Below are 12,775 nucleotides of genomic sequence, written 5' to 3'. Positions count from 1 at the left end.
TGAAGTCTTATCTTCACTCACCTTTCATCTGCTTCACCTTAGCCCCTCAATGGCAAGGTTAAGAGCACATTCACCCAGTTCCAGAGGTTTGTTTGTTGAGGTTGATATGACCCCTCGACTAAAACCTAACCCTTGTTTGAGCCACTTGCTTGCGTATAGTGTGTGCTATCTGTGCTTGTATGTTTGTTTGACTTGCTTCCTGTGCAAGTTAGGGTTAGTTTAGACTTGCTTCCTGTGCAAGTTAGGTTTTGCTTGGCTTGCTTCCTGTGCAAGTTAAGTGTGTGTGTGGCTTGCTTCCTGTGCAAGTCATGATTAGGATAGGCTGGCTCCCTGTGCCAGTTAGCTAGAAACCTTAACTTTGGGTTGATTTTGCATGACAACATCTAGGCTCGAGTCGTAGTCTCCCTAGTGTTGTGTCTCCCTCTGTTATCTGGTTAGGCTAGTCCTTTATCCCTCTGTAGGGGAACTACGTCGCCCTGATCCTCATACCAGATGAGGTACGTAGGCAGGAGATGAGCAGATCTCTCCGGGCGCCTGTGTCTTTGTTTTGTCTTGTTGTGTGCTTGGAAGCTGATGTAAGTCCATCGAGTGGCAGTTAGGTTCCAGTGTGCGTTTGGGTTCGGATGCTGATGTAAGTCCAGTGATTGGCGTTCAGGCTCCATGTTTGCCTTCTTGTGTGTGTTTTGGTTCGGATGCTGATGTAAGTCCAGTGATTGGCATTCAGGCTCCACGTTTGCCTTTGCCAGTGTTTGTTTGTGTGCGTGTCAGCCGAGCTACGAGTGCTCTGATTCTCCTTCGTCCAAGGAGATACGTATGCATAGGATGCGATATCCTAGCGAGCATGTGTCGTTTCCCCAGTCCGAACTACTTCGACTCTGATGTCTATGCCTGATAGACTAAGTAGGCCCAGGATGCGATATCCTGCCGAGTCAGTTTCAGTCTTGTTTGTTTTCTTGTGTCTCTTTCAGCCAGTGGGTGTGTGTTTGTTTGAGCAGTGTTTTAGCAACCACTTTCCTTCCTTTTGTGCGTGGATCCCGTAGAGTACTATGGATGCGTAGGGGTGCTAATACCTTCCCTTCGCATCACCGACTCCCGAACCCATTCTCTTTGGTCGCAAGACCATGTTCTTTCCAGGTTTACTCTGAGCGTTTCCTTTCCCTCTTTTGGGATAAATAACGCACGGTGGCGGCTCTGTTGTTCTTGTTTTCCCGCCGGTTTTTCGCGTAATGCGACAACTGTTGATCGAGATTTTGGCAAGAAAAGTGAAGGATCGCCACTGTCCAATTCAGCTCAAGTTCCATGGCAGCTTGAAGATTCAAGAACTTGGAGCACAATCGAGCTAAGCAAATCATTCCACACACCTTCTGTAGCACCAAGCATCATCTGTTTCACACTTTTACATCTAGAAACGCGCGAAATCCACAGCTGCTACCATTAAAGGTTGGAATTCGATTCTCACTATTCTCAAAATCATGATGTGGTTCTTGTAGAGTGTAGATCGTAGAGTGCAATGCAAGTTGTAGAAGTGAAATCCATTAAGATTTGAGAGAGAAATCGTGAATTGAAGTTTTGATGTAAAACCTATTCTTGCTCGATCCGTTCTGTACAGTAGGAATTAGATAATTTCATGGTGATATTGTTGATGTATGTGCTTAGACGGTTCCAACGGTATATTGTTTGTTCATTTTGGTGCAAGATTGTTCATATGCATTTTCTGGAAATTTTCTGGATGAACACGATGAAGAACATGCGTTTGATCCATTTTTCCTGGTTCCAAATTTGAAAATGTGTTTGGCGCCGCTTCTGACCAATCACAGCGCGCCACTCCATTAATGCCAACGCTGCTTTTCATCCCTGGCATACGCTATTTACAAAAATGCCACTCAGCGCCTTATTTCATTTTAAATGTTTTAATATTTATTTCATTTTCACAATAAACTTCAAAAAATCATAATTAAATCATGGATTATCCAAATTGGATGGGGATTTTTGTGTTGATCTCCCAATTTTCTCTAGTTTTTTTTAGGTATGATAGTCAAAGTTGTGCTTGGTGAATTTTTTGACTTTGTCTAAGGCCTTTGATATGTATGCTTCATGTGTATGTTTTACCATTTTAATCATGAAATCTTGATGCTTTAGCCAAAATGCACGAAATTTTATAGGCATGTTCTTGACTCTTTTCTGGTGATTTTGATGTATAGTTTTCTAATTTTGAGTTCCTGGTTAGAGATATATGATGTGATTAAGTTGAGTGTGACAATGTGTGTCACACTATGTTATGTCAACTTCATGAATTTTGTTTCCCTGCTTGTGCTGTGTCATTTGTTCCCAATTTGTGCATGTGATACCATCTGTATGTCTAGTTTCACCATGATTTTTTGAAGGATTTGTTGATCAATTTCCTATTTGATTGGTATTTTTGTTTACTGTTTGATCATTTGTGTGCTTTTCTTGAGTGATTAACTTCCATGCCTTGTGAAATTCTCATACCTTATCATATGAAGATGAAATTTGGTGGAGTGGTTCCTAACATGTTTGAGTTCACTTTGGCTTTGGTCCCATTCATTTCTTATTTGTTTTCACTGTTTTACATTTGCTTGAAGTTGACACATGCTTTGTGACCTAGTTTGGATTGATTTTTGCATGTCCTGACTTGTTGAATTTAATTTCCCTACTTCCTTTTGTCCAAATAGCATGAAATTTGACATGAAGCTCATTGAATGTGTTCTGCTTAGACTTGAATATTTGTAGAATTTATTGAGCTGTTTTGGTATTTGTTTGATTGTGATCATTCTGTTTACTCATATGTGGTTCACACTTGCCTAGTTTGACTTAAATTGTGCATGAAATGAATTTGGTGCATAGCTTTGATGTGAGACCAATTGGATTCTCTTCTTAATTGATTTATCTTGGTTTTGATCATTTTTCACTTGCTGTTTTGGATTTTTCATCTCCTTTTAACCCTAGTCTTGGACTAGTGGTTTGTGATCTCACTTTTGAGTTATGTTTCAGGTTAATAGCACAAATGGCCTTTGCTTGATGGTGTGCTTCCATTGGACTTGAGTTGACTTGTATATAGCTAATTTTGAATTTGTTTTGCAGGGTTGGTATTTGAGTTTGAGCCTTAATGGCTTGCACCTTTGTGCATTGGCTTGTGTTTGTCTGTATAGTTAACTGTGAACCATTTGCTGTTTAGTTCTGTGATTGGAATACTGATTATATTTGATTGATTTCAGGTACCATAGTCGCTTTAGTTCCTTGAGAACTATCTTGCTTTGCTTTGCTTAAGCATTGAGGTAGACTCTCTTGTCTCCATGTAGTCTGGAAGACCTGGCCTGTTACTTGGCCAGGCACCTGTCTGAAGTCCTCCTTAAGAGGCGATGTTTGTGCTTGTTTACTTTTGTCCCCAAGCAGGTAAAGACCTCTATGAGGCAATTGGCGGATAAGAGAGATATGCAATCTATCTCCCGCTCTTCTGTTGAGTCATCCCTCTGCTCACACCAAGGTGTTGATGCATTGGGATACAAACCCAAGATCTTGTACAATGTACAGTTGTGTCAGTGTCTTAAAGTGTAGAAGGGTTCCCACTTTCTGGACCCACACTTTTTTGTCTATAGCTCTCCCTGGCCAGGGATAAGAGCTGTGAAGTCTTATCTTCACTCACCTTTCATCTGGCTTCACCTTGGCTCTCAATGTCAAGGTTAAGAGCTAAAACTCACCCTGTACAGTTGGCTTGCTCTTGCAGCCCCACCCTTGTTTGAGCCTCACTTGTGTGCATATAGTGTATGCTGTTTGTGACTGTTTGCTATTGCTTGTGCTTTAGGATAGGCTTGCTTCCTGTGCAAGTTAGCTAGAACCCTTAACTTAGGGATGATTTTGCATTATAACATCTAGGCTCGAAGCTGATGTAAGTCCATCGAGTGGCATTCGGGTTCTAGTGTGGGTTTGTTGGTTCGGATGCTGATGTAAGTCCAGTGATTGGCATATGGGCTCCACGTTTGCCTTCTCGTGTGTGTTTTGGTTCGGATGCTGATGTAAGTCCAGTAATTGGCATTCAGGCTCCATGTTTACCTTTGCCTGTGTTTGTTTGTGTGCGTGTTAGCCGAGCTACGGATGCTCTGATTCTTCTTTGTCCAAGAAGATACGTATGCATAGGATGCGACATCCTAGCAAGCATGTGTCGTTTCCCCAGTCCGAACTACTTTGACTCTGATGTCTATGCCTGATAGACTAAGTAGGCCCAGGACGCGATGTCCTGCCGAGTCAGTCTCTCGTTTTCTTGTGTCTCTTTCAGCCAGTGTGTGTGGGTTTATGAGCAGTGTTTTAGCAACCATTTTCTCTTCCTTTTGTGCGTGGATCCCGTCGAGTACGACGGATGCGTAGGGGTGCTAACACCTTCCCTTCGCATAACCGACTCCCGATCCCATTCTCTTTGGTCGCGAGACCATGCTTTTTTCCAGGTTTACTCTGAGCGTTTCCTTTCCCTCTTTTGGGATAAATAACGCACGGTGGCGGCTCTGTTGTTCTCGTTTCCCGCCGGTTTTTTGCGTAATGCGACAGCAGGCACCTGTCTGAAGCCCTCCTTAAGATGCCATGTTTTTGTTTGTTTATCTTTGTGCCAAGAAGGTTAAGTCCTCTTAAGAGGCAATTGGCAGATAAAAGGGATGTGCAATCCATTCACTTTTCTCACACCATGTGTTGATGCATTGTGAATAAGAACCCAAGATCTTATAGAGTCAACCACATGTGGAGGAGAGTTCCTACATTCTGAACTCCCACACTTTCTATTGATTAAAGCTCTCCCAAGCCAGGGATAAGAGCTATGAGGCACACCCCTCATCTCCATTTCATCTGCTTCACCCTAACTCTCAATGTTAGGGTTAAGAGCTCAAAACACCCCATTCCAGTTGGCTTGTTTCTAAAGCCTAACCTTGCTTGAGCCCATTGATTGTGTATAGTGTGTGCTAATTGGTTGCTTGTTGTTTGTTTGCCCATATGTGCATAATTGTTTGTGTGTGCCTCTGTGCATTGTTTTCATCTTTGAACATTAAGTGTATATCATTTCATGATCATTGTTCATATTTTGTGACATTTTGTTTGTCCATGGAGGAGTCAATTGTAAGTCCATTTATTGGCATTTGTTTCCTATGATCTGGTAGGAGTTGGGACTAAGACCATTGATTGGCATCCCATTTCCTTGGAGTCGAGTGTAAGACCATTTATTGGCAACTTGTTTCCTCTTGCTTATTGCATTTGTTTTCTCTGCTTTGTGAGACTTGTGTAAGTCCATTGATTGGCATCCGGTATCCATTTTTGTTTTGTGAGATTGGTGTAAGTCCATTGATTGGCATCTGGTATCCATCTTTGTTTTGTAAGATTGGTGTAAGTCCATTGATTGGCATCCGGTACCCATTTATGTTGTTTATTTGTTATTCATTTGTTGCCTTTTCCAAAGGAATCACTTGGATCATCTACATATGATCTCAAGAGGTGAACATCTAAGAAGTTTTGCATCCCTTAACCTCCCACCCTTTTTGTTCTTTAAACCTCCATTTGCATGTTAACTCAAACCAAAAAATATTGTGCAAACATTTTCATTTCTTTTCAAACTAGAAACCTAGGCCTTAGGCCTTTGATTTTCAAACTTCATTTTCATAATACTTCTTTTGAATTGAATTCTAATCATACTTTGACCATTTTTTTTTGTAAATACTCTAATTGGTTAATTCCATTCATTCAATTGTTTTGTGGCTCAAGTCCACTTCTTGATAAGTTTTCATGCATTAAACATAGATCTCAATTATCTTAGTGGTTGATGTGAATCTCACCTTTTGTCCTTAGTGATTGAATTGTAAGACTTCCTTGCTTATTATAGGGCATGGTCCCTCACTAGCAAGTTGAAGCTTTTCTCACATGCTGGACTTGTGGTTGTATAGGTTGAGTTTTCTCCCGTGGATAATGAAAGACCTTAGGGCTTTTGTTTAAAATCAATTCACCCATGTTTTGGAAATCTTTTAGCCGAACTACGAGGTTTTGATCCTGTAAAGGTACGTAGGCAATGGTTATCCATCCAAACACAAAAATAATAAAAATTGTACATTCTTTTCTCATCCTCCCAATCAATGTTTGCATAATAAATATTTTCATAAACAATATCTTTTGCAACAATTTGTGAAAAGGGTTCCCTAGGAGTACCTAGGATGCTTTGGGTGCCTAACACCTTCCCTTTGCATAATTACCCCCTTACCCAGATCTCTGACCTTTTCATTTGTTTTCTCGTGTAAAACTTCTTAGGCTTTTGTTCGCTTTTTAGCCATTCCTTTGGATAAATAAAAGTGCGGTGGCGACTCTATCTTTGTATGCTTTGCTTTTGATTTAGTCAATAAATCATAAAGTGACGAATACACCGCTACAGAAAAGTGGCGACTCTGCTGGGGAGAGATATCCTTCCTAGTGGGTTTGCCAACTTTTCACAATTGTTGTGATATATTATTTATGACATATTTCTGTACAATTTGGGATTACTGTATTGCTTGTAATGATTGATTTGCTTGATATATCAATTGCTTGCTTGCTTGGTGATCTCTGTGAGATGAGTTCTATACCCGAACTCGAGTGTACCCCATGATAGGAGAATTGCATAGTCTCGTCGACTTGTGTGGAGTTATTCCTTAGCAAGTTGACTTGCGAGTCCATTCACTTGGTGAAGGTCATGTTGGATTAATGATGTCACACAAGTTATTTGTGGTTAGGCATTATTCTTTCAATCATGTGCCTTAGAAGCCAAGGACCTTAGTTTATCAAGCCCATCTTGGCCTATTTTTAGGACGTAGTGCGGAGGTCGTTCAGATGTAAGATCTGATGCGATTGTTACGCGATACTACACTCATAAGAGTCTCTCTTGAGAATATTTTTGGAATACGAGTATTCGTTCCTCCGATAATATTCGAAAGATGTAATGATGACTATGGGAAGCTCTGGTAGAACATGTTCGGCAGGTTTAAACCATAGTACACTCCCTTTGGGTGGTTCTTAACCGAGACTCCATGCTCGTGACTCACAACAAACCCGTGATTCATGGTTGATCCGTTCACCCATCGTTAATATCAATGGAACTTGAGTGTTGATAAGGTGAAAACCATAATCCACCAAAATGGATGATTGATATTAAGGATGGTTGAATAGTTCATATATCGTTAATATCAATGGAACTTGGGTGTCGATAAGGTGAAAACCATAATCCACCAAAATGGATGATTGATATTAAGGATAATACGAGCTATCCCATGACCTTTGTCTGGTGTGCTTTGCTTGATCCTTGAGTGTGATTGTTGCATTCATGCATTCATGCATTCATCTGCATCCATATCATCAGAAAAAAAAGAAAATTTTCAAGGAACTTAAGGGGTTTATTTGCAAAATTTTCAGATATGGAAAGACCAAAAAGGCATACAAAGAAGTACAGCTTTAGACAGCCCGATCTGAAAGAGTTAAGGAATCTGACAACTTATGTATTAGATCCCTTGGGTTTCAAAGCTCGTTATGGGAAGCTTCTGCCTCTGCTGACTACTCAGGTTGATGAAGGGTTGATGAATACTTTGGCGCAGTTCTATGATCCTTTGTATCACTGCTTCTCCTTTCCAGACTTTCAGCTATTGCCTACCCTTGAGGAGTATGCTCATCTTGTGGGTATTCCGATTCTGGATCAGGTGCCGTTCAGTGGCTTGGAGAGTATTCCTACTTCTCGAGAGATAGATGACATGTTGCACATAGATGAATCCTTGGTTAAAGCTCATATGACTACCAAAGGTGGAATTCAAGGTCTCCCTTCTGAGTTCCTCATCGCTCAAGCTACCGTTTATGGGAAGGCCATGAGTGAGGACGCCTTTGAAGCCATATTTGTGCTTCTCGTCTATGGACTGGTATTGTTCCCTAACATCGACAAATTTGTGGATGTGAACGCCATTAGGATCTTTTCTGTTCTTAATCCCGTTCCGACTCTGTTGAGTGATGCCTATGTCTCTTTGCACTTGAGGAATGCAAAGGGTGGTGGCGCTATTGTGTGTTGTTTGCCTCTGTTGTATAAGTGGTTTATTTCTCACTTACCTTAGACGGTCGCTTTCAAGGAGAACAAGGGATGTCTACGGTGGTCTACGAGACTCATGTCTCTCACTAATGATGATATCTCTTGGTATGATCGTGCATATGATGGTGTCCAGATCATTGATTCTTGTGGTGAATTCTCCAATGTGCCTCTTCTTGGTACATGTGGTGGGATTAGCTACAACCCTATATTAGCACGTCGTTAGCTTGGGTTCCCCCTAAAGGATAAACCTAATAACATTCTGTTAGAAGGTGTGTTCTTTCAGGAGGGTAAAGATCCCCAAGGCCTGAAAGCCAGGATGGTCCGCGCTTGGCGCAAGATTCACAAGAAGGGTAGAAGTTAATTGGGTCCGAAGAACTGCATGGCTTTGGAGCCGTACACTACTTGGGTGAGGAAGAGAGCATCCGAGTATCTCATGCCATATGATTATCCAAGACGTACACCGTTGGTTGTGGCTGGGCCTTCAACCCTCCCTAACCAAGGCGTAGAGGAGTTGAGAGACGAAGACCTTTCACGTGCCTGGATCCGTGAAAGAGAAGAGTTGCTTCAACAAATCAAGGAGAAGGATGCTCTGATCGAGTTCCTCGAACATCAAGTCATTGATGATCCTGATGATACTTGGACTTCTCTACTTCCTCAGTCTTCCAAGTTCTGGAAAAGGAGGTATGACAGACTTGCCAAAGATAAGGCGGATATGGAAGCAGCATATGAGAGAGAGATCAAGAGGCTTCGTGCAACTTATCTTCCGGCATCCCGAGCTTCTAGGGATCCATAGGATGTTTATTTTCCTTCTCACTTGTAATATAATTGACAATGTTGTACTTCTTTGTTCAAATATATTTGATGAGATATTTTCCATATGCGATTAAAATGCTTAATATTCAAAAATTGCAAATAATACCCTAAAAGTTCCTTTGAAAATAAAAACAAAGCATATGCACAAACATTGCATGCATCATTTTGCATAAGCAGGTCTTGTTCCGGTCTTCTTGTCTGTGGCCTAACTCTGTGCTCTTCATTTATTTTGAAGACAAGCTGACTCATCGGTACTACACCAGAGCCAACTCTGCAAGAGTGATGGATCAACTTGAGCAAGAGAACCGTGAGTTGAAAGAAGAGGTCGCCAGACTGAGTGCTCTGATGGAGCAATTCCTAGCCGCTCAGAACCAACCGTCTCTACCGCCTGCAACTCCTCCTCAGAGGACTGTTATATCTGAAGTGGCCTCGTCAACAGTGCCAGCTACAAGTGCCCATTTTGTGCCAACAACCATGCCGCCCGGGTTTCCATGGGGTATGCCTCCTGGTTTTATGCCTGATATTCCAGCTCCGACATTTGCTTTCATGTCGGCATCTAGCCCGATCCTTGTAATGCCTCCTCCTGTCGTGCATACCACTCCTAGGGTAGACGACACCATCTATCATTCTGAGCCGTCTGAGGGCCCAGATGTTAATGAGAAGATGGATGCAATGAATGACCAATTCCTTGAACTCCGCAAGGAATTGAAGACACTTAGAGGAAAAGATTTGTTCGGCAAGTCTGCTGCTGAATTATGTTTGGTTCCCGGTGTTAAGATACCTGTCAAATTCAAAGTCCCAGACTTTGAGAAGTATAAGGGGAACACCTGCCCTCTCAGCCACCTGGTTATGTATGCCAGGAAAATGTCTACTTAGACAGATAATGATCAACTGCTGATTCATTATTTTCAGGATAGTTTGTCCGGTGCAGCTCTTCGATGGTATATGAGTCTGGATAGTGCAAACATCCGTTCCTTCAACGATCTTGGCGAAGCTTTCGTCAAGCAGTACAAATACAATGTGGATATAGCTCCCGATCGTGATCAGCACAGAACCATGTCCCAGAAGGACAAAGAGACATTTAAGGAATACGCCCAGAGGTGGCGAGAGCTGGCAGCTCAGATTACTCCTCCGCTGGAAGAGAAGGAAATGACTAAGATCTTTTTGAAGACTCTTAGTTCATTTTAGTATGAGCGGATGATCGCTAGTGCTCCCTCTGATTTCATCGAGATGGTGAACATGGGGATGCGATTGGAGGAAGGAGTCCGTGACGGACGTTTATCCAAGGATGAAGGCTCTTCTAGCAAGCGGTATGGGGCGTTTACTAAGAAGAAAGATGGGGAGGCATATGCTGTGCAATCACATGCTAAACCCAGAAAACCCTCTGCCAAGAGGAAGCTTGTGCGTCATGCCAGCAATCAGCACCAGGTGGCTCACATAGCACCTGTCTTCCGTGATAATCAACAATATCAGCATCAGCATCATCAGCAACAACCTCAATAGTATCAGCAGCAACATCGTCCTCAGCAACCGGCTTATCAGCCTCGCAACAACAGTAATCAGGCTAATTCGAGTTATGAGAGGAAGAAGATCACTTTCGATCCAATTCCGATGTCATACACTGAGCTGTATCCCTCTTTAATAGAGCGGAAACTGATTACTCCCAGAGAGCCTCCGGCTGTACCTGCTAACCCGCAGTGGTGGTACAAGCCTGACCAGCATTGTGTTTATCATTCGGGTGCTCTGGGTCACAATGTAGAAAATTGCTATCCGTTGAAGACTAAGGTTCAAGACCTTATGAGATGCGGCATTCTGAGCTTTGAGGACTCGGGCCCTAATGTTACGAAGAACCCATTACCCGAGCATGGGAAGTCGGTTAACATGGTCCAGGGTTGCCCTGGCAAATATAAGGTCAAATATGTAAGCCATATTCGACAGTCATTGGTCGAGTTGCATCGTCTACTGTGTGATTACAGTCATATGGAGCACGACCATGACAAATGCCGTATCTGCTCTGTCAACAGATTGGGTTGTCGCCAAGTGCGTAGGGAGCTGCAAGAACTGCTAGATGATGGGACCATTGAGATTCTTCAGAACATAAATGTTGATGAAGATGAACCAGAGGTGAATGTAATTTCTCCTGTGTTCAAGATCCCTGAGCCTGTCGTCATTCGATATGATGGTGGCAAGCAGAAGGTCTCTCCTTCTTTGGTGATCAAGCCTGCAGGCCCTGTGCCTTATTCTTCTGACAAAGCAGTTCCATTCCGCTATAATCATGTTGCTGTGGAAGATGGGAAAGAAGTGTCGTTGCCTTCATCCTCTGTTGTGAATATAGCTGATGTCAGCGGTTTGACCCGTAGTGGTCGTGTATTTTCAGCGCCGAAGCCGCAGGCTAAGGCTGACTCTGTTGAGCGTCCAGTTGGGAATGCTGTTAATCCTCCGAACCCGACACTTGTTGTCGCTAAACCCTCCTCTGTACAAAAGACTCCTACCTCTTCTGTTGGCCTTAGTGGCACTGTGAATGAAGACTGTGATGAGATGCTGAGGCTCATCAAGAAGAGTGAGTACAATGTTGTAGACCAACTTCTACAAACGCCGTCCAAAATCTCCGTGCTATCGCTGCTTCTGAATTCAGAACCCCATAGGGAGGCTCTGCAGAAAGTTTTGGATCTGGATTATGTTGATCATGATGTCACTGTTGAACAATTTGACGATATTGTTGCAAATATTACTGGTTGCAACACTTTGAGTTTCTGTGACGCTGATCTCCCTGAGTTGGGAAGAGACCACAACCTGGTTTTACATATTTCCATGAATTGCAAGAGTGACGCCATGTCCAACGTGCTGGTGGACACTGGGTCATCTTTGAATATATTGCCGAAATCCACTCTTTCTAGATTGTCATATCAAGGTCCTCCCATGAGGCAGAGTGGTGTTGTTGTGAAAGCTTTCGATGGGTCGCGTAAGATCGTGATTGGGGAAGTTGATCTCCCAATCAAGATTGGACCAAGTGATTTCCAAGTCACCTTTCAGGTTATGGATATCCACCCATCTTATAGCTATCTCCTTGGTAGACCATGGATTCACGAGGCTGGCGCCATGACATCCACCCTACACCAGAAGCTGAAATTCGTTAAGAATAAGAAACTGGTTGTGGTAGGGGGAGAAAAGGCTCTCCTGGTTAGCCACTTATCTTCCTTCTCATATATTGATGCTGAGGATGAAGTTGGAACGCCTTTCCAAGCTTTATCTATAGCAGAGCCAATTGAGAAGAAGTCTCCTTCATTTGCTTCCTATCGTGACGCAAAACTGGCCATTGAATGTGGTGCAGTTGCTGGTTTAGGGAAGATGATTGAGCTTGAAGACAATAAATCTCGGGCTGGCATTGGCTATTCTTCTGGGGTCTTCAACGAAAGAGGGCTGTTCAAGAGTGGAGGTTTCATCCACGCCGATCGAGCTGAGGAAGCTGCTGCTATTCTGGAAGAGGATGCAGAGGATACTGGCAATTTTGTTATCCCTGGCAGGATCTGCCACAATTGGGTCGCTGTGGACGTTCCTACAGTCATTCATAAGTCAACGTAATATGTTCACTTTGTTAAAAACCCTTCTCCCATGCCAAAAGGAGAAGTGATGACATTGTTGGCAGCATTTATACAATGATATTTTCATTCAATAAATTCATGTTAAACATTTGTTTTTCCATTTGTTTTCATTTTTTGCTTTTTGCATGAAATCGGTGATCACAAAAAACCCTAAAAACAAGAATAAAAGCAACCCTTTCATCTGCATAATGATTTGTTTGTTTAAATTCTAAAGTTTTTTACTATCCAAAATCATTATGCAGGTTGATTCTAAAACCCATTGAACATAATGATC

Source organism: Lathyrus oleraceus, chromosome 4, assembly GCF_024323335.1.
Source record: "Lathyrus oleraceus cultivar Zhongwan6 chromosome 4, CAAS_Psat_ZW6_1.0, whole genome shotgun sequence".
In the NCBI taxonomy this organism is placed as follows: domain Eukaryota; kingdom Viridiplantae; phylum Streptophyta; class Magnoliopsida; order Fabales; family Fabaceae; genus Lathyrus; species Lathyrus oleraceus.
Note: the sequence above shows the minus strand (reverse complement) of the source record.